Source organism: Podarcis cretensis (assembly GCF_951804945.1).
Source record: "Podarcis cretensis genome assembly, chromosome: Z".
Lineage (NCBI taxonomy): Eukaryota > Metazoa > Chordata > Lepidosauria > Squamata > Lacertidae > Podarcis > Podarcis cretensis.
In genome coordinates, this window is record NC_137184.1 from 17070328 (window position 1) to 17093954 (window position 23627).

Here is a 23627-nt window from a genome sequence, read left to right on the forward strand (position 1 = left end):
GCTTGTGCCCCCACCCTGTGAAATCACTTCAGTGCTGCTAATGCAGGAGTTTGACCTCACCCCTGGAGGCACACTCCATTGTCTCTCAAGACAGACAGATGCTACCAACAATTACTCTGAATAGGGCTAATACAGAGGACGCTCGGGTTGCGAACATGATCCGTGCAGGATGCACGTTCTCAACCCACAGTGTCCGCAACCCTCAGCACCCCGTCTGCGCACACACAGATCGCAATTTGGTGCTTCTGCGCATGTGCAAGCACCGAAACCTGGAAGTAACGCGTTCCAGTGCATCCAGGTTTGGCACGGTGCACAACCCGAAATCACGCAACCCGAAGCGTCTCTAACCCGAAGTATGACTGTACTGGATGTTTTATTTACTTTTATTTCATAAAAATTATACAGTGTATGATGGTATTTAACAAAACTTCAAAGCAGTTTACAAAGAGAATAAAACAAAATTATCAGCAAAAGCAGTAAAAACTCTTCAAAACGTTTTTTAAAAATAAAATCTGCAAAAACTAAGAAAAAAGATTAAAACATGCACCAGCATTCTACATACCTAGGTAGTCTTGCCTAAACCAAAATGCTTTTAGCAGATGCTGGGAAAAGTACAGTAAAGAAGCCTGCCCGGTAGGCAGGGAGTTCCCATGTGTAGATACCGCCACACTAAATCACAGAATTTTAGAGTTGGAAGGGACTGAGTTATGGGTGTAGGAATGGGTATTATGTTGATAAGTGCCAGTTCAGTTGAAAGCGATTAAAAAGAGCTGCACAGGCCTGTCCATTCAGATAGATTATATACAGATCTATTTATGTATGTATATATTTGAAGATGGGAACGCAGGTGGCGCTGTGGGTTAAAGCCTCAGCGCCTAGGACTTGCCGATCGAAAGGTCGGCGGTTCGAATCCCTGCGGCGGGGTGCGCTCCCGCTGCTCGGTCCCAGCACCTGCCAACCTAGCAGTTCGAAAGCACCTCCGGGTGCAAGTAGATAAATAGGGACCGCTTACCAGCGGGAAGGTAAACGGCGTTTCCGTGTGCGACTCTGGCTCGCCAGAGCAGCGATGTCACGCTGGCCACGTGACCCGGAAGTGTCTCCGGACAGCGCTGGCCCCTGGCCTCTTAAGTGAGATGGGCGCCCAACCCCAGAGTCTGTCAAGACTGGCCCGTACGGGCAGGGGTACCTTTACCTATATTTGAAGATAACATCCAAGGGATAGCCTGAGATGTAAATCTTCCTCTCTCTCTTTCTTTCAGGGAACTGTGGGTTCTTTTCCACAACTCCCTGTAAATAACAAGGGAAAAGCCATCCCTTCTGTTACATCCCTTGAGTCCCATCACTACGTGGACATAGCTGTCACTCAGCATTTGTTAAAGGGTCAGACCTTCTGACAGGCTTATTAAAGAGAAGCGATCGATTCTTGGACAGAGTTAAATTTACCAAGCAAGCAGAAAGGAGAGAAGGAAAACAATGATCAGACCTACAAAAACAAAACAAAACAAAAAGATAAAGAAGGAGAGAGGTAACAGGCCAGAGGCAGCCCATCTGCTTCTTGCTCAGACTTCCCCTGGTGTCTCTCTCTTAGGGAGATGCAGCCGCAAAGTACAGCCACAGCCCACATCATCTCAACCAAACTGCTCAAAATTTAGGCGTGATGACAGTAGTCCTTTTAAATGAGGGGCCTGTGTGGGATCACAGAGGAGGGGGGTCTGGTTTTATGCAAGAAAGAAGGAGGGAAAGATGCAAGGGAGAGATTGGGAAGAGAATTTTGGAGCGGTTCTCGTTTTCATGCAGACCTCTAGCCAATTCATGCTTGCTTGAATCAATAAAGTGAAGCCAAACTGAAATAAATTTTGTTGCTCTTGTGCCTGGGTCCTGCTTGCAGGTTTTCCGTCGAGCATCTAGTGGCCACTGTGAGGACAAGATGCTAGATCATGAGAAGCCTTCTGCCTAATCCAGCAGGGCTCTAATTATATTCTACCTCCACCACTGGAGGCAGCAAGCCTCTAAAGGCCAATTGCTGGTGATCACAAGTGGGAGCATGATGCTGTTGCACTCAGTTCCTGCTTTTGGGCTTCCCACTGGGGTATCTTGTTGGCCACTGTGAGTACTGGATGCTGGGCTACATGGGCCACTGGCCTGATCCAGCTCTTCCTATGTTCTACAAAAGGCACAAAACCCCACCCAACTACCTGCTTGATTTTAATACTTTTCATAACATCTTCAGTTTGAATTAACCAGGACAGGTGGGTGGGTGTGCATACCTTTTTTGCACAGGTCTCCTGCCTTTAACCATGAGCCCCCGCTTCCAACTCAAGCAAAAGTGTTTTAAGCAATTCAGTTTTGCAGCTCTGTCACCCACATCTTCTGCTTGCACAACCAGTTCTCAGCAGAGGCAAAAGATGCAAGGCAGAAATTTGCCATGAAGAAACATACAAACCCTATGTAAGGGGAACCTCGGTTTGCCCTTCCATGAGTTTGCCCTCCTGTGACTCTGAGCATGCCTGACACTTGGCATGGCTGTTCCAAATGATGACAGACAGTCACACGCACACACTGACCCCGTGCTGCAGGCAGGCACGGAGGAGGAAGAAGGTGACGACCCTCAGGTGGCTGTGTGAGGGTCACAAGGGAGGCATCCTGGCTCATAAAGCAGAATTCTGCCGCTGCATAAATTAATTCAAATTAAGACAAATCTGCATAATCACTTCTGCTACTGTTACCTGAGACAAGGGGCTCTGGAATTCACTGAAACCTGTTTTTTATTGTCTGTATTTTAATAGATTTGTTTTTTATATTGTTTTAATTGTATTAGAGTTTGATTACTTTTTAGCAATTATCTTTTAGTTTTCTGTATTTTATCTGTGTTGTTTTAACTTATGTAAGCCACCTTGAGTCCTGGTCTAGAAAAATGGTGGATATAAATAAAACATCATCATCATCATCAACAACAGTAGCAACAACAACAACTTCACTTCATCATCCCCTAAACACTGAACATCTTATCCAACCATCAACCAAGCTTTAGAGATTCTGGCAGGCACACTCACATACTACCAAATCTACCATTGCAGTCTTGAGAGCTAGAAATCTGTTTTTGAAGATAAACATATAAACAAACAAAGAGTTCCCAGAAACCCAGATTCTGCACTCCCCCCCCCCAAGGTTATGACCTTTTCCTGCATCCCTTGGGAAGACAAGTCAGTGTTCAAAGGGTATTGGGGTACATTACCTTAGCAGTTCTCACAACAGCCTGTAAGGCAGTCCAATACCGGTACTGTCCTTTACTGTTGTACCTCAGCAGCTTTTAAAAAACAGAGGAGAGCCTATCTATAGGACCATTTTACTACCTGTCTCATCTCAGAACTGCATTTGATGCGGGGGGCGGGGGCGGGGACGCTCCTTATAACTTGGTTTGATGCTACGGATAATCAGCCTACCCTGGGGTGAGGAGCAGAGAATGAGAATAATGAGGTAATGACTGGCGACCAGAAAAAGAGCCTGCCTTAGTATTGTTCTCTAAGATCATCTATTGCCTGGGGAAATGCAAAACTATGAGGACTAGAATCTTACCTTGTTTTTAGGGACAGTATGGTATTTATTAAGGGGCGCGGGTGGCGCTGTGGTCTAAACCACAGAGCCTAGGACTTGCCAATCAGAAGGTCAGCGGTTCGAATCCCCGCGACGGGGTGAGCTCCCATTGCTTGGTCCCTGCTCCTGCCAACCTAGCAGTTCGAAAGCACGTCAAAGTGCAAGTAGATAAATAGGTACCGCTCCGACGGGAAGGTAAACGGTGTTTCTGTGAGCTGCTCTGGTTTGCTGGAAGCGGCTTAGTCATGCTGGCCACGTGACCCGGAAGCTGTACGCTGGCTTCCTCGGCCAATAAAGCAAGATGAACGCCGCAACCCCAGAGTTGTCTGCGACTGGACCTAACAGTCAGGGGTACCTTTACCTTTACTATGGTATTTATTATTGCTGTTTAAAAGTATTAAACTATCACACTGTTATTGTCAAGGACCTAACATATTCAATGCCATGAATTAGTGCAGAAGGAACCAGGTTCAACCCCTAATGGGTTTGGGAAAGACTCCCTGCATGAAACCATGGAAAGGCACTGCCAGTCAGTATGTGCAGTACCAATGACCTGACTCAGTCTAAGGCAGCATCCTGTGTGCCCGTTTAAATTAACCCGAACCATGAGGACTAGAATCTTGCCAAACGAAGGGTTGTACCTCACTGGTGAAGCATCTGCTTTGCATGCAGAAGGTCCTAAGTTCAACCCCCAAGAGCAAATCCAGCCACAGCTGGGAAAGAGTCTCCTGCCTAAAACCCTGGAGAGTAGCTGCCAGTCAGGGTAGACAATACTGAGCTAGATAGAACCCAACAATCTGGCAGTGTAAGGAGCTTTCCATGTTCCTATGCAAGAAAGGCAAATTTCATCCTTGGATGAAAATTCCCTAGGAATTTTTTTTTCTCCCCTCCACTAGCTCCAACAAGACCGAAAATGTGGAATAGCGTGGCAGAGATCACACCCAATTAATATTTCAGGCCACCAGCAGGGGATCAGGAGGGCATCTAAGGCCTCTTAGTTGGCGGTGGTTCAATCCAGCTGGAGGAAGCAACGGGTCAGCTGACAGCTCAGCGCACAGCAGTCCTCAGGAAAGGATAAAAGTTGGAAGGTAAAGGAACCATGACTTATTCATATGCCTCAATTCAGCCCTACGCTCGGAGGCCCCATGACACTGAAATAACAGTTCAGCAGCCGTTTGGTGTAACTGAAAGGTTATTAGGAAACCAAAACAAAAAACAAAAAAGCAAAATATAACCCACCACTCCCCCCCCCCAAGCACTAAAAACAAATGAATAACTAAGAAACTGATCCCTTTTGCACAGATATGGGAAAGCTTTTTTTCTGCTGCTCCAGAGAGCAGATGCAAAACCAATTGATTCAATAGACAAGAAAGGAGATTATGGCGAAGCATCAGGACTAACTTTCTGACGGCAAGAGCTGTTTAACAGTGGAACCAACTCCCATGGAAGGTGGTGGACTCTCCTTCCTTGGAGGTTTCTAAGCAAAGGTTTTGTGGTCATCTGTAGGTGGTTCTCTAGTAGAGATTCCTGCATTGCAGGTGATTGGACTGGGTGGCCCTTGGGGACGCCTTTCAACACTACAATTCTATGATTCTATGACTCTAACAGCTCTTTGAAGAGGAGGGTATGTGTGTTAACCTGATTGTGGGTATGGGGGCAGGCAGCAGATCTCAGCTGCTTGATTCTGCCACCATGAACAACAAGTATAGTACAAGAGGATACCATCCTTGTATTAAATGATAAGGCAGATCTGGTTTGGGACGTAAGAGCAAAATCTGGGTTCTGCTTAGGCTGGGCCAGACACAGCTGTGCTGGCTGGGACTGGTGGGAGTCATTGTAGCTCAATGCACCAAGAAGGCACTGGGTTGCAGGAGGCTGGCCTGGTTGCATATCTAGTTGTCCCTGCACTGGGTCAACCCAGTTTCCCCATTCTCCCAGCAGTCAATAATATGGGTCAGGGCAGAAATATAATAGTACCCCACACGGCTATCCTCACAGCCCCAGCATTTTTAATTGAAAAAGGGTCTTAGCTCAGTGGCAAAGCATCTGCTTGGTAAGTCCCAGGTTCAATACCCAGCATTGCCAGGTAGGGTTTGGAAATACTCCAATCTGAAACCATGCAGCACTGCTGGATTTGGGAGAATAAACATCAGCAGAAACAGCAGACTCGAGGCACCCTCCTTGCAGAGTGGAGATAGCATTAGATTTAATCCCAGAACCATCTGCACATGCAAAGCCAGGAGGGTGAGGACGGCATGTGGGGCCTGAGGAAAGCTGCTTGGGAAAGCAGGCAAGGCGGCCAAGAGCCCCTGACATCTAAATGGCTTTGGGCAGGAGACAGTAATGACTGACAACACACTGTGGAAGGTTTCCTATCACATCACGTACCCCTGCAAAATCTGGTCGAAGGACAGCAGGAGAAAAGAGCATTTAGCTAAGTGCAAAGCAGCTTCAGAAGCCGCACAGGCAAAAACGGGTGCTCTTTATTGCTCGTTTTTAATTTTACAATTTGTTAGATTTCTTACTCCCACCCGTTCACTGTAAAATCCCAGGGAGGCACCGCTTCACTCTTGGCACTTGAAGAGTAGATTTTTAGGATGTGAAGTGTAGATTTTTAGGACCCACCTTATTTTTGTGATTGTAAGTTGTTTCAAACTGATTTTAATATTGTGTTTTAATGGTGCAACCAGCCCATGGACCTTTTGGGTGATGGGCAAGTGAAAGAAGAAGAAGAAGAAGAAGAAGAAGAAGAAGAAGAAGAAGAAGAACATAAGAAGAGTCTGCTTGCTGGATCAGGCTAGTGGCCCATCTAGTCCAGCATCTTATTCTCACAGTGGCTAACCAGATGTCTCTTCTGGGAAACCCGCAAGCAGGATTCAAGCACAAGTGCACTCTCACCCCACGTGGCTTCCAGCAGCTGGTATCCAGAAATCTTACTGGCTCTGACCACTGAAGCAGAGCGTAGCCATCATGGCTGGTAGCCACTGATGACTGTCTCTTCCATGAATTTGTCTAATCCTCTTTTAGCGTTATCTAGGTTCGTGGCCATTGCTGCCTTCTACTTCTGAGTAGATACGGTTAGGATTGGGTCCCTCTCCACCCTGGCTTTTGACACCTTGAAACGTAGATAGATATTTTTAGGACTCAATTTGTTTTTATACAGTGGTACCTTGGGTTACAGATGCTTCAGGTTACAGATGCTTCAGGTTACAGACTCCGCTAACCCAGAAATAGTACCTCGGGTTAAGAACTTTGCTTCAGGATGAGAACAGAAATCGCGGGGCGGTGGGGCGGTGGCAGGAGGGCCCATTAGCTAAAGTGGTGCTTCAGGTTAAGAACTGTTTCAGGTTAAGAACAGACCTCCGGAATGAATTAAGTACTTAACCCGAGGTACCACTGTATTTGCAAATTGTTTTAAACTCTTTCTAATTAACATTGTAAAAGTTAGCAGGGTAGTAGAACCCAGGGGTAAGGGTTTTTTTCTGCCCGCACCTAGCCTATCAGGTCTTAGGATGTGGCGATGGGGGGGGGGAGGCTGTGTAGGAGAAGCATCGCATGCGCTAATGCACACTCAGCCCTGTGAGATTGGATGTGACACCCTGACGCAGGCGTGTGCTTCCCAGCATGAAATCCCAGAAGGAGGCCAAGCCACCACCTACAGAGTTTTCCACCTAACCATCAGGTCCCCTTAGCGCTGGGCTCAGTGGAGACGTCGGGCAGATGATCCCAGTGTCAGCCTAAGAGAAGCATCCGAATTTTACCAGCCTGTCTTCACTCCTGGCAGAACACCATCCCCACCTTTCGTGGAGTTAGAACTGCAGATTTGTAAAGCTGGAAGGGACCCCAAGGGGGTCATAGAGTCCAACGCCCTGCAATGCAGGTATCTCAGCTAAAGCATCCATGACAGATGGCCACCCAACCTCTGCTTGTAAGTCTCCAATGAAGTCCACCACCTTCCAGAGGAGACAGTTCCACTGGCAAACAGCGATTACCATCAGAAAATTCTAGCATTATGGGGGCAGGGGCGGGGGGGGGGAGAGATTCCTCTATCCCACTTTCTCCATGCCATGCATAATTTTATAAACTTCTATCATGTCACATTTTGATGACTGTGAGTTGTTATTTGAATTGTTTTTTAATTATTATTTATATTGTTCTACTGTTAAATAAATTAACAATAATCATAAGCCCCAAAAGCTGCAACCTTTTCCACACAGGGGATCTGCTCCAAGCACAGAAAAAAGCAGGGTGTCACTAGATCGCTGCCCACCCCCCGCCCACAATTACAGCCTGCTTCGAAAAAGATCAATTATTTAGCTGAGCAGCACCTACCCACTCTCACTGCACCCTGCCCCACAAATACCATGTCAGCCCACATATGGCGCCTGAAACACGACAACCCACTTACAGCAGATCAATTATTCATGGCCACTTCATGTCATCACCGAACACATAATCCTAACCGCTCCTGTTACCCCATAACACGTGTTTGGAAAACCATGGGGGACCGCAAGGCTAACGCAGCACCATCTATCTCTTATCTCTTTCCTTTTTTTCCTCTTTCTTTTTTGGTCCAAGACAGACAGAAGACAACAGGATTTTACTAGGTTTGCAATGGATCCCCCTAGTAATGGGTTATTCCCCAACCCATGTGCCATGAGGGAGATAAGAACACAAGACTGACTCTGCCAGGTCAGGCCTGTAGCCCATCTAGCACAGCATCTTGTTCTCATGGCGGCCAACCAGATGCCACAGGGGCAAGCCTACAAGGAGGACATGAGTGCAACAGCAAATCTCCAGCTGCTGTCCCCGCCATGGTCTGTTCTCAGATGCAGACTGCTCCTGGGCATGGAGGTTCTGCTATCACAATAGGCCCTCATAGGAAGAGGCCTAGTCTGCTGGATCAGGCCAGTAGCCTGCCTAGTCCAGCCTCCTGTCCTAACAGTGGCCAACCAAATGCCCCAAATCAGAAGCCGAGAAGCATGGGATCGCTGACTGTGGAGGCAGAACATAAGAAGAGCATTGCTGGATCAGGAAGAACACTCTACCTGTCTTTGAGGTAGCTGGAGAGGCACAGGAGGCACATTTGAACCTCATTCTAGAGGTTCCCCATCCCTGTCCTGCAGCCTACTCACAGCCCCCAGTGTTGGGAACACACATTCACACAGTACTTCCTTTGACCTCTGCACATCGAAGGGAAAAGCAGATGTCCAGCAGGGAAAATCCAGTCTTGGCTGCCAGTACAATAGCGGAAGCTGTTAAGGTATTTTTATGCTAGGGACCACATCTATCGTACCTGTAACCGCACCTCCCGGGTGTCCCTTGTGTGCTTGTTGAAAGCACATGCAGAGGCCTGTAGGGGTAATAGCCAACTAAATGGAAAACTCATTAACCTTGGTCACTTATAACTCCCAAAGGAGTAATAGCTGAATTTCCTGAAACTTTGCATGGTATCAAAACAACAATGTTTAATATATATTTGGTGTGGTTTTTTTGTTTCATTTTGTTTTTGTTTCTAAAAATGGAGTGGCTGCCACTGTTGAGGACTCTCCAGAATCATAGAATTGTAGAGTTGAAAGGGACTCCAAGGTTGTCTAGTTCAGCCTCCTGCAATGCAGGATTCACAGCTGAAGCATCTCTGACAGATGACTCTATGTAGCCTCTATTTACAAACCTCCAATGAATCATAGAATTGTAGAGCTGGAAGGGACCCAAGGGTCATCTAGTCCAACCCCTTGCGATGCAGGACTCACAGCTCAAGAATTCCCGGCAGATAGCTATTCAAACTCTGCTTAAAAGCTTCCAATGGAGAAGAGCCCACCGCCTTCTAAGGTAGACCATTCCACTGCTGAACAACATAAAAAATGGTCAGGGATGATGGGAGTTGGAGTTTTGCAACATCTGGAGCGGCACAGGTTCCTCAACCTGGCTTTAGATGACTCTGGCTCTTTGTTGAGACAACATTTCCTGGGGCTCATCCATCAAGGCCCAATGGGAACTGTCTGTGGTCCTGAGCTTGCCTTTGCTTCATGAGACTATTATAGTTGCTATCATTTGCCCAGCATGTGTGTGTCAGAGACTTGAAGTTATGATCAACATCAGTCCTTCACAGAGTAGACCCACTGAAATTCATGGGTAAGGCCACATTGACACCATACATTTAAAGAACTATGTGCCACTTTATACAGCTATGTCTTCTCTCAAAGAATTCTGGGTGAGAGTTGTTAGCAGACCTCCTACCCCATTCCCACAGCTACAATTCTCTAGGTGGTTTAATAATCATTCCCTCTTCCTAGGGAACTTTGGGAATGGTAGTTCTGGGGAGGGAAGAATGGATCTCCTAACAGCTCTCAGCACCCTTAACAAAACTATAGCTCCCAGAATTCTTTAGGGAAAGCCACAACTGTTTAAAAGGGGCATCATAATGTTTTAAATGTAGAGTGAATGTGGCTTAAATTAGGTTCACTAATTTAAATGATCGTCTATGGGGTGTTATGGGAGGGGTAGTATCTCTGTTGGGGGACATGGTCCTTCTGGGGTAGTTTGTCCACCTTTGGTTCCCACCCTGCAGTCAGCTCTCACCTGTGGCTCCTAGAAGCTGTCAGCATGAGACAGCAGCCACACCTTGGGAGCAGCTTTGACTGGATGGCTAAACCAGGTGAGAGTAGCCAATGGGTCTCAAACCCAATGGGGCTTGTCAACCTGGGAAGGGAGCCCATCTAGGAGAAGGAAAACTCTGATCCTAAATGTTTGAAGGATATCTTCAGGAGAAGAAATGGCTTAGGAGTAAATCCTACACAAATCCAGAGTGGAGTCCTTAAGACAGATGCTGTCTTGTATGCCACGTTCCAACAACTTCTGCAAGCCAAGCTAATGCCAAATGCTTTCCTTTGGACCAAATCAGTGAGGCCAAGAGGGGTGTCTTGTCCTCCCATACACACTGCCCAGGCTTGCTCTTGAACCCAGAGGGGTCACTTTGGTGTTGCTAACACAGCGGTTTGACTTCACTCTTGGAGGTGCACTCCATTGTCTCTCAACAAAATTTAAACGAGTCTACAGCTTACGGTAGTTGAAAACAACCTCCTAAAACATTCCGCTATCGGAGTTATTCTGTTTCTCCAGTTTGGCAACAAATATTCACACACCCACACACCCAGAAGAAGAAGCAATCCGAAGTCAGTCCGTTCCCAACTTTGACTAATGCATATCCACGCAGAAAGTCCTCGGGGTAAACGCTTAAGACAGACGGCCCACTGACCTTTTAGCCACAGTTCAGAGAGTCCACGTCAGGCCATGTTAGACTTGCTGAGCTGCTACAGGGACGAGCGATTACACCTCTCAAGATAATAAGGTTAGAGCCCCTTAACAGGCTCTGATTGCCGCAAATGCATTTTCCAGATGAAAGCATTACTTCCTATGGGTGGGGGGAAGGGAGAAAATCCCTCTTATCCAAAAGAAAAAGAAAAAACACTACAGAAAAAGCTTTATGATTTTTATCACATCACTGCTGAAAGATTCAGGAAAGATTTTAAACAGTCCTTCTTCACACAGCGTGTAGTTTGACAATGGAACTCCCTCCTCCAGGAAGCAGTGAATGCCACAAATCTAAACAACTTTAAAAGGAAATTAGACAGATTTAAGGAGGAGAGGGCTATTGATGGCTACCAGTCATGATGGCTTTGCTCTACCTCCACAGCTGGAGGCAGAAGTGTTTCTGAATGCCAGTTGCTGGAAACTGCAAGATGTGAAGGTTGCTGCCGTGCTCAGATTTTGATTGTGGGTTTCCCACAGGCATCTTGTTGGCGTCTGTGAGAAGAGGATGCCGGACTAGATGGGCCATTGGCCTTGATCCAGCAGGGCTTTTCTTATGTTCTTAAATATGACAATTTGTAGCTTGGCTCACTTACTTGATTTATCTGCTCTATCCTGAAGTCGTTTACCACTTTCTTTTTAAAATTGTGCCACCATTGTCATCTTATACAGATGTCACAATGGATAGCTCAGTAGTTGTTGACTATGCCTTTTTCAAGATAATATTCTGGGAAAGGAGAGGAGAGAAATTGATGCCACCACGTGGGGCAATGATATAACCTGAAGTGGCCCAATGGAGGGCAGGTTAAGGGCTAATCTCCTCCTAACTCACTTAAATTAACTCATAATTAAACCTCACATCATTATTTGACAAGCACATACTTCTCTGAAAACTTGATGGGGCTTAGGTAGGGACAAGAAAAGAAGCTCCAGGAAGACTCACTTCATAATTCCCATGGTGCCAGGACAAGGTTCACCTGGATCATGACAGGGAACAGAGCTGTGGAGGACGGCAGGAGGGAGTCCAAACTGAATGTCAACCGAAGTACGGTAGTTTTTAACTACTGGCCTTGCTGGAGATCTGCAGTGGGATGCAACTTTATGGAGAGCAAAATTCTCTCACAATAATTTGCTGCACCAGAGGTGAGGGTGTTTTTTTTTTTTTTTTTTTTTGGGGGGGGGGTACTACAGGATGTGGAAGTGCATACTCAGCACACACTCACAGGACGAGGAAGCATATAGAAGCACCTGCACAGATCAGGGCCTTATTGAGAGGGAGGAAGCACACTTGAGTCGCAACAGCTCCTGTATAAGCTCCCACTCTGAAGTGAGAGTGGTTGAAGCAACAGCTTCTGTATTGGGACATAATAGGAAGACCATTGTACTATGAACAGTTAGGCCCCTTTGCATGCCCTCAAAAATGCCCGCGCACACGCCAGGACCTAGGCCATTTTTACTACATTTTAGTTATGCTTTTATCATTTATGTTTTGCAATGTGTTTCTAATGTTTCACACCACCCTGAGATCTTTTGATAAAAGGCATAATAATAATAATAATAATAATAATAATAATATAGCACCTGCTGCAAATTAGCATAGCACTGCTTTGCAGAGATATGCAAGAATTAATCACCACTTGTTAAAATCAGCACTTATTTCAAGGGGGCACTAAAGATAGGACCACCTGGGTCCCCACATGAGTGATGACACTGACTCACCACTTTAAGTGCTGAGTAGCATGGTATGATCGTCATATTCCTTCAGTTTGTTATGACTACTCCCCTGAACTTGCCAGGAAAAAAGCATAGACCAAGTGGTGGGAAAGTGACCCAAATCAGTTCCTAGCAGCATCTCCAGGTATGGCAGGGAAGACTTCCTGTCTGAAACCCTGGAGAGGTGCTGCCAGTCAGTGCAGATGACACTTAGTTAGATGGACCGATGGTCTGGCTTAGTACTAAGACAACTTTTTATACAGTGGTACCTCTGGTTACGAACTTAATTCATTCCGGAGGTCTGTTCTTAACCTGAAACCGTTCTTAACCTGAGGTACATCCGGAGGTAAAGTTCTTAACCTGAGGTACTACTTCTGGGTTAGCAGAGTCTGTAACCCAAAGTGTTTGTAACCCAAGGTGTTTGTAACTTTAGATACCACTGTATCCCTAATTAAATCAACCCTTCAATCTGATTCCTGAGGACTAGAAGCTTACTTCATTTTTTAAGGGAAGGGCCGTGGTTCAGTGGTAGAGCATGTTCCCTGCAAGCAAAAAGTTCTGGGTTCAATCGCCAAGTAGACAGCACTGAGCTAGGTTGACCCGTGGTCTGATTCTGTGCAGGGCAACTTCCAACATCCCTGCTTTTGACTGGATTTACTAAAGCAGATGGGAAACACACACACATGCCCCCTCCTTCCATCAGTAGGAAATACACAGCTATTCAAGGCCTTCTTCCCAGAAAGCAGCTTAAATCCACATGACTCTTAATCTCTCTTGATCAAGGGTCTCATGTGTAAGCAGGAAATATTATAGATGTATTTTCCCCCTTAGGCCTGGGAGCAGTTTCCTCAACATTCGCATAGTGCCGGAAGATATAATTCAAGGTGGTTAAAAGACAGAATAAGAAGAAAGCTTGAGATGGAGAAAGGTTGTGGAAATTGTGTGTTTGTGTGTGTTTGTGTATGTTACTTTGGTCATGAGGGGGAAAAGAAAATGAGTACATATGCTGCAAAGATAACAATCAGAAGTTAACCTTGGCATGTTCCTATTTATTATCCAGCTTTCAGCAGCTTGGAAAACAGCAGGTTTAAAATACACACACACAACACATGTCCTTTGTGATCAGAACTAGGGAAACATTTGATTCAGTTTGCATTTAAAGGTGTACCTACCAAATTCACACTTTCCAAAATAATATGCAAGCTGAAATGCAACCAGCTTTCAAAACCTGCCCTCCTCCAAATTTTGCAATGCAGTAACTGCTGGGGCTCAACACCCACCCTGTGGGTTCAGCCTGGATGGCCAATAAAACCCAGACTCCAGAGGTCAGCAAAACAGAACATTTATTTAGGCGTTTCAAGGCCATTGCAACACAACCTCAACAACAAAATGCTATAGTTGGGGGGGGGGTAAGACACCAAAAATGGAAGAATAAAAAAACCGGTGCTGGAGGAGACTCTTGAGAGTCCCATGGACTGCAAGAAGATCAAACCTCTCCATTCTGAAGGAAATCAGCCCTGAGTGCTCACTGGAAGGACAGATTGTGAAACTGAGGCTCCAGTACTTTGGCCACCTCATGAGAAGAGAAGACTCCCCGGAGAAGACCCTGATGTTGGGAAAGATGGAGGGCACAAGGAGAAGGGGGCGACAGAGGATGAGATGGTTGGATAGTGTTTTCGAGGTTACCAGCATGAGTCTGACCAAGCTGCGGGGGGCAGTGGAGGACAGGAGTGCCTGGCGTGCTCTGGTCCATGGGGTCACGAAGAGTCGGACACGACTAAACGACTAAACAACTAAACAACAACAACAAAGCATTTATACACTTACAAGCAAATGGAAGTAAAGGGGCAGTTTTGTCTAAATATGGCAGCACTTCCTTCTACTAGCTTTTACTGGTTTAATCAAGAGGAATAACAACTTTCTTATCTTTGCCTCCTTCCTTTGTCCTCAACAGGTAAAGCAATAGTTCCTGTGTACATGTTGTTCTGTCCTTCTCCCATGGCTCTTTTGGAAACAGTCTTCACATTCCAACCTTCGCCTGCTCATCCTTTCTCTCACACATTTCAATTTTCTTTCATTCTTTAATTTCCTTATAATTTTATTATCCTTCCACATAGTAAGTGCAAAAATACATATGCTAGTGTAAAGCATGCACAAAAGTGCGTATCATAGTAGAAAAGGACATACAAAAAAACCCCAAAACATTCAGCACTAGCTGTTACAACCTTTTCTCATGGTTTCTCATCCAAGAGCTTGGATCAGCCAAAAGGAGGCCCACCTAGTCTAGCATCCTGCCCTCACAGTGGCCAACCAGGTGTACCAGATAGAAGCCTGCAAGCAAGGATCCGAACACAAAGCAACTCTCCAGTTGCTGTTCCCGTCATCTAACATTTAGAGGTAGAAGTCCCCTGGATATGGAAGTTCTACTATCACAACAAACCACCTTAAAAGGAGAGCCTGGCTGCTGGATCAGGCCAAAGGGGGCTCACCTAGTCCAGCATCCTGTTCTCACATGCACCTGAGCACCTCTCACAGTAAAGGGAGAACATGATCATTGCAGCTAGCGATTCCAAACTTTTTCATAGCTCAGCCTTCTAATGCTGTCTCTGAGGTTGGTGGTATCAAGCTGGAGAAGGGCTATAGCTCAGTAGTGAAGAGTCTATATTGCAAGCAGAAGGTCCCAGGTTCAATCCCCGCTGGTATCTCCAGGTAAGGATGGAATAGATTCCTGACTAAAATCCCAGTCAATGTAGACAGTGTAGACAGTACTGAATTAGATGGTTTGACTCAGTATAAGACCGCCTCCTGAGTTCCTCATCCAGTATATCCCTGTGACCCAAATATTTTGTCATTTCAGTGGAGCAGGGTAAGGCAAACCCCTCCTTCCTTGCACATCCAGCTTCACTCTCTTAAAGCCCTTCCTGCCTTTTTGAGCAGGGAGGCAGCTCAGAAGGCAGAGAGCGTTCGTCCCTCTGGGGAGAATGTCAACTTTGCTAAAAGGGTGTTGACTGCAAAGGGGAAACCAGGTTAAAACTCCAGAAGAGGCACAGGCAGCCTTGGGGAAAGGACGACTTAAAGGCTCAGAGTCGCTAGCGGCTGAGAGCTCTGCATGATTCAGAGTGTGAACTGCCAGGGGATGCCAAGGAGAGGTTTCCAGAAAAATCTTTTTCTCACTATAAATTTGGGTGGGGAGATATTAGGGTCCATCACTCTCACCTCCTTCACAGTTCGGAAGCTGCCTTATAAAGAGTCAGACCAGTGATCCATCTCGCTTAGTACTGTCTGCAGTGGCTGGGAGGAGGAGAGTTATCTTGTATTGAAATCCTGCTTGCAGGTTTTCTGCAGGAGGCATCTATTTTTCCATTGTCAGATCAGGATACAGGACTGGATGGGCCACTGGCCTGATCCTGTGACACAGCTCCCCTTAGTGTCTGTCTTTGCTGTCCCCAGTTGCTTTGAGCCCACAAAATGGGAAGGCAGGTCTTCCACAGGAGCTGGTTTTCTTCTGGAAAATTGTCAACGTGTTCAAAAAACAAAAAGCTTTGAACCTTGGTTTTCCAGTCACAGAGTCGGAAGAGATCCCCAAGGGTCATCAAGTCCAAACCCCTGCAAAGCAGGAACCACAACTAATGAGAATCCCTAATTATGTTAATGGTGAAAAAGAGAGCGGGTAGCTCTGTCAAACCTAGATGACTCCAAGAAAGGCTCTGCTGAAACAGCTCCAGTTCCAAACTGCTGGGTTGAAGATGGTAAATTTGGTCAGCTCGGAAAACATTTCATGAAGAAGATCAGAGGTACCCAAGCTGGTACCCTCCAGATGTTGTTGGATTCAAACTCCCATCATCCTGAGCATTGGGTGTGTTGGCAGGGGCTGGTGGGAATCCAAAAGCATCTAGAGAACACCAGGTTGCATTTTGGACAGGGACTCCTATCATCCTCCCCTTCTTTCTTGTAACACCATAACTCCAGGTTATCCAATGAATATTGGAAGATTCAGGACAGACAGAACATGCAGCACAGAGTTAAACCATGGAACTCGCTCCTCCAGGAGGCAGTGATGACCACTAACTTGCATGTCTTTAAACGAGGACTGGAGAATAAGAATAAACCCTGATTTGAGCCCTCCAATTTGGCAGCCATCACTGCATCCTGCGGCAGAGAGTCTACAGTTCAACTGTGTGGAGGAGTCAAGCCACTTGGACCAACCAGACAGCAAGCTTTGATATCAGAGCTTTTATTGGGTCTGATGGGCTTGGATTTCCCAGGCAAGCCTTTAACATATATGGATAGTGAAGGGCAAAACATCATTCAACCAAAAGAAAGCTGAACACACACAATTCCTCATTTCTGTAGCTGTTAAAAGCACCCTGTGCATGTCGCAAATAAGTCAAACACAACACTCCAAGTACCCAACATTGTGCATGTCAAGGGGAAAAAATAACAATAAGAGCAAAACAGAAAGTAAGGATTGCAGTGTAAACGATTTTTGTTTTTCTACAGAGTTCCCAAGGGGAATGTCATGTTGTCTTTCCAGCTTCAGAACATTATTCCAAAACCCTCCGCAACCAAGTTTGTACTGTTTGCATGGAAAGCTGTGGTGCTGCTGTTATGATGTTATTATCCGAGCCCGTCAGATCCTTCCCCACAGACCAGCTTCTTCCACAACTTGCCGGGGGGGGGGGGGATATGACACAGGACTGTGGAGCACAACTCCTGAAGTCAACTGATAACAAAGCCTTTATTTATACATATCTGATCATCACAATGCTTTGCAGGGGATTTCCTAGGCATTTTCTGCCATCAGTTATAGTGACTGTCTTAAGTGGTTGTGGGGTTTTTTGTTTTTGTTTTGGCTTTTTGTATTAATGGAACATCAAAAGCACAAACAATCATAGTTACAAAACATAGCAGCAGTACAAAGGTTGTGTTTTTCAAATAGCAGGTAACATAGAAAAATAAAAGCAGCAAAACATATCATGAAATCATCACTGTTTGGTGTGGGAAGAGTGTCTTGTATATCTCAATCTGATAAGTAAGAAATTAAATCCCACCAGTGTGGATATGTTCCAAGTGTTCCTTATCCTTAGAAAAACATGATTTGCAAATTGTTTTCTCCACAGTAGCTGGAGTCCACGTATTATTGCACCACAATGACCCTAGCCAGTAGTACAGAGTAGGACCTGTGAGACCAGGGTTCAGATCCCCACACCCCCATGAAGGTATAGGGGGTGCTAGGGGCTCCAGCCCCCTCAATATTTTGCATCAGGGGCCCAGCCCCCCAGTATTGAGGGGGCTGATAACCCCCGTCACCACCAGGTGCAGCCGGGAGCCGGGAGGGGGCTAGGACGGGCGAGGGCAAGGATCACCCAACCTCCTCCTCGCGCAGCACCTGGCAAGAAGAAGGACAAACACGGTCTGGCTCCACACTTCCCTTCCTTCTCCCCGTCATATGTCCCACTGGGGTGGACTTATCACATGACATCAAGAGACACGTCATGTGACATGTCATGTGATGCCCCCCCCCCATGTGCGCCTTTGCCCATGAAGCTTACTACATGACCTTTGGAGCCAGTTCTCCCCCTCTTCATTTAATGAACAACCCTGTGAGGTAGGTTAGGCTGAGAGGCAGTGACTGGCCCAGGGGGCTTCATGCAGAGTAGAGATTTGAACACTAGTCTCCAGGGTCCTAATCCAATACCCTGACCACTACACCAGCACTGGCCATCCAAAATTTTATTTTATCACTTATTTATATCCCACCTTTACTCCATAAAGCTCAGATTGGTGTCCATGCTTCCTCCCCTGCCTCATCCCCCATTCATAAGCACAACCAGCCAATGAGGTAGACTAATGAGGTCATGCTGTGAGTCATGAATTCATGGCTGAGTGGGGATTTAAACCTGGGTCCCCTGAGCCCTGGTCCAGCACTCCTAACCAGGGTAACAGCCCCACCAGCTCAGGACATGCCGTTTTGCAGCCAGTTACAACTTAACCCCATAAGAACAGTGCCCTGAGAAAGGCCTGCTATGTGCTGTTTAGGATAGCTTGAACTGGTATTTGGGCACAATCCTGCTTTTATTCACCATTTTTACCCCATGGGGCATGGGGAATGCTGGGCATGAACAGAAGTCCAGGGAGCATCTTTAGGTAACTTAACTTAGCTGCAGGCTCAAGGAAGAGGTGGAGAGGGCTGAGAGCATATCCTACCCAATTATGATTCAGTAATCTTGGAATGTAGAGGATTGAATGCAAAGGAACCTCCCCTCCTGCTCACAAGAATGTGAAAGGTGGAACAAATCCCCATAGTAGAACAGCTGATAAAAGTTCTTCCTACTCAACAGGTCTTCTGCATATGTTTCACTTCCTAACTCAGGCTGGTTACACACAATACATTTAAAAAACACGCAGCTTCCCTTCCAATGAAGCCTGGGAACTGTAGTATTCCTCTAACTGAAGGGTGGCAAACTGAATTTAAGATTAGAAAAAGAAAAAAGACTTTCTTCATGAAGCACATAGTTACTATGGAACTTGCTCCTGCAGGAGGCAGTGACCAGTCACCAACCTAGGTAAAGGTAAAGGGGACCCCTGACCATTAGATCCAGTCGTGGCCAACTCTGGGGTTGCGGCGCTCATCTCGCTTTACTGGCCGAGGGAGCCGGCGTACAGCTTCCGGTCATGTGGCCAGCATGATGAAGCCGCTTCTGGCGAACCAGAGCAGCACACAGAAACACCGTTTACTTTCCCGCCAGAGCGGTGCCTATTTATCTACGTGCACTTCATGCTTTCAAACTGCTAGGTTGGCAAGAGCAGGGACCGAGCAATGGGAGCTCACCCCGTCACAGGGATTCGAACTGCCGACCTTCTGATCGGCAAGTCCTAGGCTCTGTGGTTTAACCCACAGCGCCACCCGCGTCCCAGTCACCAATCTAGATGGCTTTAAAAGAGGATTAGACAAATTCATTGAGAAGAGGGCTTTTGATGGCTGCTAGCCAGGACGGCTATGTCAGGGATCAGCAAATTTTTCAGCAGGGGGCTAGTCCACTGTCCCTCAGACCTTGTGGGGGGCCGGACTATTTTTTTGGGGGGGTGAACAAATTCCTATGCCCCACAAATAACCCAGAGATGCATTTTAAATAAAAGGACACATTCTACTCATGTAAAACCACGCTGATTCCCGGACCATCCGTGGGCCAGATTTAGAAGATGATTGGGCTGGATCCGGCCCCCAGGCTTTAGTTTGCCTACCCATGGGCTATGTTCTGACACCATAGCCAAAGCAAGTGATGCTTCTGAATCCCAGTTTCTGGAAATCACAGGAGGGAGAAAGGCTCTTATTCCTTGATTCCAGCTTGCTGGTTTCCCATAATGGACATCTGGTTGGCCACTGTAAGAACAGGAGACTGTACTAGATGGGCCACTGGTCTGATCCAGAAGTTTTTATGTTTTTTAAAATGTGGGTTTCGCCTATTGGTAAAGTGGTTCCCATACGTGAACAGCTAACTCTATATCTTCTGGTAGTCAGCTTGATTAGTAATCGCTCAGGGCCGGGAATAGAGTTGGGAGAAGTGTGGGGTGAGAAATGGGGAATAGACAAGGGGGGTGAGGTGTAAAGAGAGAGGGGCTTGGAGAAAAGTAAAATGGGTAGGCAGGGTTGGTGAGCTCAGTGAACAGGGGCAGCAGCCCCTAGAGAGAATATATTTCCTGGAGAGGGAAGGGCGGGGAGAGGCATAAGCAGGGAGATGAAATGAGAAGAACAAAGCTCTTTGCAAAACCCCTTAGGGTGTGGCACAGTTTGGGGAGCATGCCAGCCTGACAAAAGAAATTGTTTCAGTTTGTGTCATGCTGCAACCTGCCTTCTTGAAGTGACAGGATTCGAAAAGGCACATTTTAAAGTCTGGTGTCTGGCCAGAGAGGTTCTCGAGCCAAGCCCACTTTTCAAGCCCTTAAAACAGACCACTCCCATATCTCTAGCTTGCTTCCCTGTAGGGACAGCTGCTTGACAGGGGGGAGAATCAAGCTCTCTCCCTCCCACTAGTGCATTTGGAATTTCTGTGTGCCAGGTGGGGTGCAGGGGGTGGCTGCTACTACAGTGGTACGTCGGGTTACATACGCTTCAGGTTACATACGCTTCAGGTTACAGACTCCGCTAACCCAGAAATAGTACCTCGGGTTAAGAACTTTGCTTCAGGATAAGAACAGAAATCGTGCTCCGGCGGTGCGGCAGCAGCAGGAGGCCCTATTAGCTAAAGTGGTGCTTCAGGTGTTAAGAACAGTTTCAGGTTAAGTATGGACCTCCGAAATGAATTAAGTACTTAAGCCGAGGTACCACTGTATTCAGAAATGTGACAACGGACCTCTTGTGTCTCCTCCTCGTTCATTTCCCTCCTCGTTCATTTCCCTCCATGATTTTTTAAAAAATGATGCTAAAAATGATGCTCCCCTGGAAGTTTCTCTTGCAAAAAGAACTTTGTCCCTTGATTATGTCCATGCTCAAGGCAAATCGACTGTATATTGACAAGTTGGGAAGAGTGAAGAGGAGGGTTGACCAAAAGAGTCTGGAAATCAAGCCTTATATGAGGAACACTTAAGGGAATGGGTATGTGGATAAGAGGAGACTGAGAGGAACCACCTTCAGGTACCTAAAGGGTTGTCACATGGAAGATGGAGCAAGCTTGTTTTCTCCTATTCCAGAGGGTAGGACCTGAACCAATGGCTTCAAGTTACAAGATTAAGAGATTCCAACTAAACATCAGGAAGAACCTTCAGATGGTAAGAGCCATTCAACCGTGAAATGGACTCCCTGGGAAGGTGGTGAACTCTCCTTCCCTGGAGATTTTTAAGCACAGGTTGGATGGTCATCTGCCAGGGATGCTTTAGTGGAGATTCCTGAATTGCAGGGGGCTGGATAAGATGATCTTCAGGTGTCCCTTCCAACTCTACAATTCTATGATCAAACACAATGGCAGGGAACCTATGCTGAGCAGCCCTAATAAGCCCCACCAGGCCTCCCCCTTTTATCCCACGAGGCTATTTAAGCCAAGAACACCTGTCCTACACTTGACATAAAATCATAGACTTGTAGAGCTAGGAGGGACCCTCAAGGGTCAACTAGTCCAGCCCCCTGCAATTCAAGAATCACAGCCCAAGAAACTCTAACCCTGATAAAAGAATGGTATAAAACTTGCCCGCAGATTTTAATGAACATCATTTTGCTAGGCCTCTGGGATTAGCTTGATCCACTGTTGCATCTTTTGAACCTGAACACACACACACACACAGAGAGAGAGAGAGAGAGAGAGAGAGAGAGAGAGAGCTGCCTACTTGAAAATAAATCTGCTTAATTTTTTAATAAAAGCTCACTCAAGTTCCTGGAGGCACCAGAGAAGCTTTCAAAGAAAGTCCCCATCCAGGACTTATTTGCAAGAGTATACTGCGAGTAGTTCAGAGAATATTTTCAAAAATTATGCATCAGCCCCTGGTAGGTAAAGGTAAAGGTACCCCTGCCCGTACGGGCCAGTCTTGACAGACTCTGGGGTTGTGCGCCCATCTCACTCAAGAGGCCAGGGGCCAGCGCTGTCCGGAGACACTTCTGGGTCACGTGGCCAGCGTGACATCGCTGCTCTGGCCAAAGCCAGAGCCAGAGCCAGAGCCGCACACGGAAACGCCGTTTACCTTCCCGCTGGTAAGCGGTCCCTATTTATCTACTTGCACCCGGAGGTGCTTTCGAACTGCTAGGTTGGCAGGCGCTGGGACCGAGCAGCGGGAGCGCACCCCGCCGCAGGGATTCGAACCGCCGACCTTTCGATCGGCAAGCCCTAGGCGCTGAGGCTTTAACCCACAGCGCCACCTGCGTCCCACCAGCCCCTGGTACTCTACATCAAATCTTCTGGATGACAATCGATGGCTTCTGCCATCAGCTGCCACTGCCAGTGTAATGGCGTAGAGCTGATTTGCGGAGCTGTCGCTAAAGGCTGCAAACTTCTTCTCTCCCACACTCTCACTCACACACGGAGAGAGATAGAATACAGAAAAAACATCCCATTAATCAAGCTCACAAACCAAAACCAGCAGATTCCCGTGTCCTGTACGAACAACACGTACTAAAGCATTATTGAAACACATTTTTGCATAATTTATTCTGCATTTTTACACTATTTTGCATAATTTATTATATCTTATATTATATTATGGCTGGCAATTGCTGCACACTTTCAAGCCTATTTCTGCAGTCATGAGGGCTAGGTACTTGTTACTGCATATTCACAAATGGAAGCAGAGATCCTCAGTGTGCTCAGTCCAGCATCCAGCACCGCACTATCCTCTTCCAAAACCACTAAATACCCAGCTGGGGCTGACCTCTAGCATGATGTCAGAGGCTGCTAAACTGCTCATCATTTACAGCCGGACCATACATGGCATTTGCCAGAGTAATAACAGACAGGTCTCAAAAGGTCTCAACTATTTGTTTTGATTCTCCTGTTTCTATTCTGCTCTTTGTGGCATCTAACATGTTTTCTCTGAAACCACATTCACACCATACATTTAAAACACTCTCATACTATTGTAATAGTTACGGCTTTTCCTCCCAAAGAATCCTGGAAATGATAGTTTGTGAAGTGTGACAAGACGGGCTAGGACAGGGGTAGGCAACCTAAGGCCCAGGGGCCAGATGCGGCCCAATCGCCTTCTCAATCCGTCCCGCGGACGGTCCGGGAATCAGCATGTTTTTTACATGAGTAGAATGTGTCCTTTTATTTAAAATGCATTTATGGGTTATTTGTGGGGCATAGGAATTCGTTCATATATTTTTTCAAAATATAGTATGGCCCACCACATGGTCTGAGGGACGGTGGACCAGACCCCTGCTGAAAAAGGTTGCTGACCCCTGTGCTAGGAGATCCCCAGTTCCCCTCACAGAGCTACAATTCCCAGAGTTTTCTGTGGAAGAGGAATTGCTTGTTAAACCACTTTGGGAGTTATAGCTCTGTGTGGGAACTAGGGGGTCTCCT

The 23627-nt window shown here is 46.5% G+C and overlaps 1 protein-coding gene across 5 annotated transcripts in view; it reads right to left on the minus strand.

Annotated features, from left to right (window-relative positions):
* The window catches only part of VAV2 (vav guanine nucleotide exchange factor 2), a 155501-nt gene that overhangs the window by 52830 nt on the left and 79044 nt on the right, over nt 1-23627 (minus strand). The window lies entirely within an intron of this gene.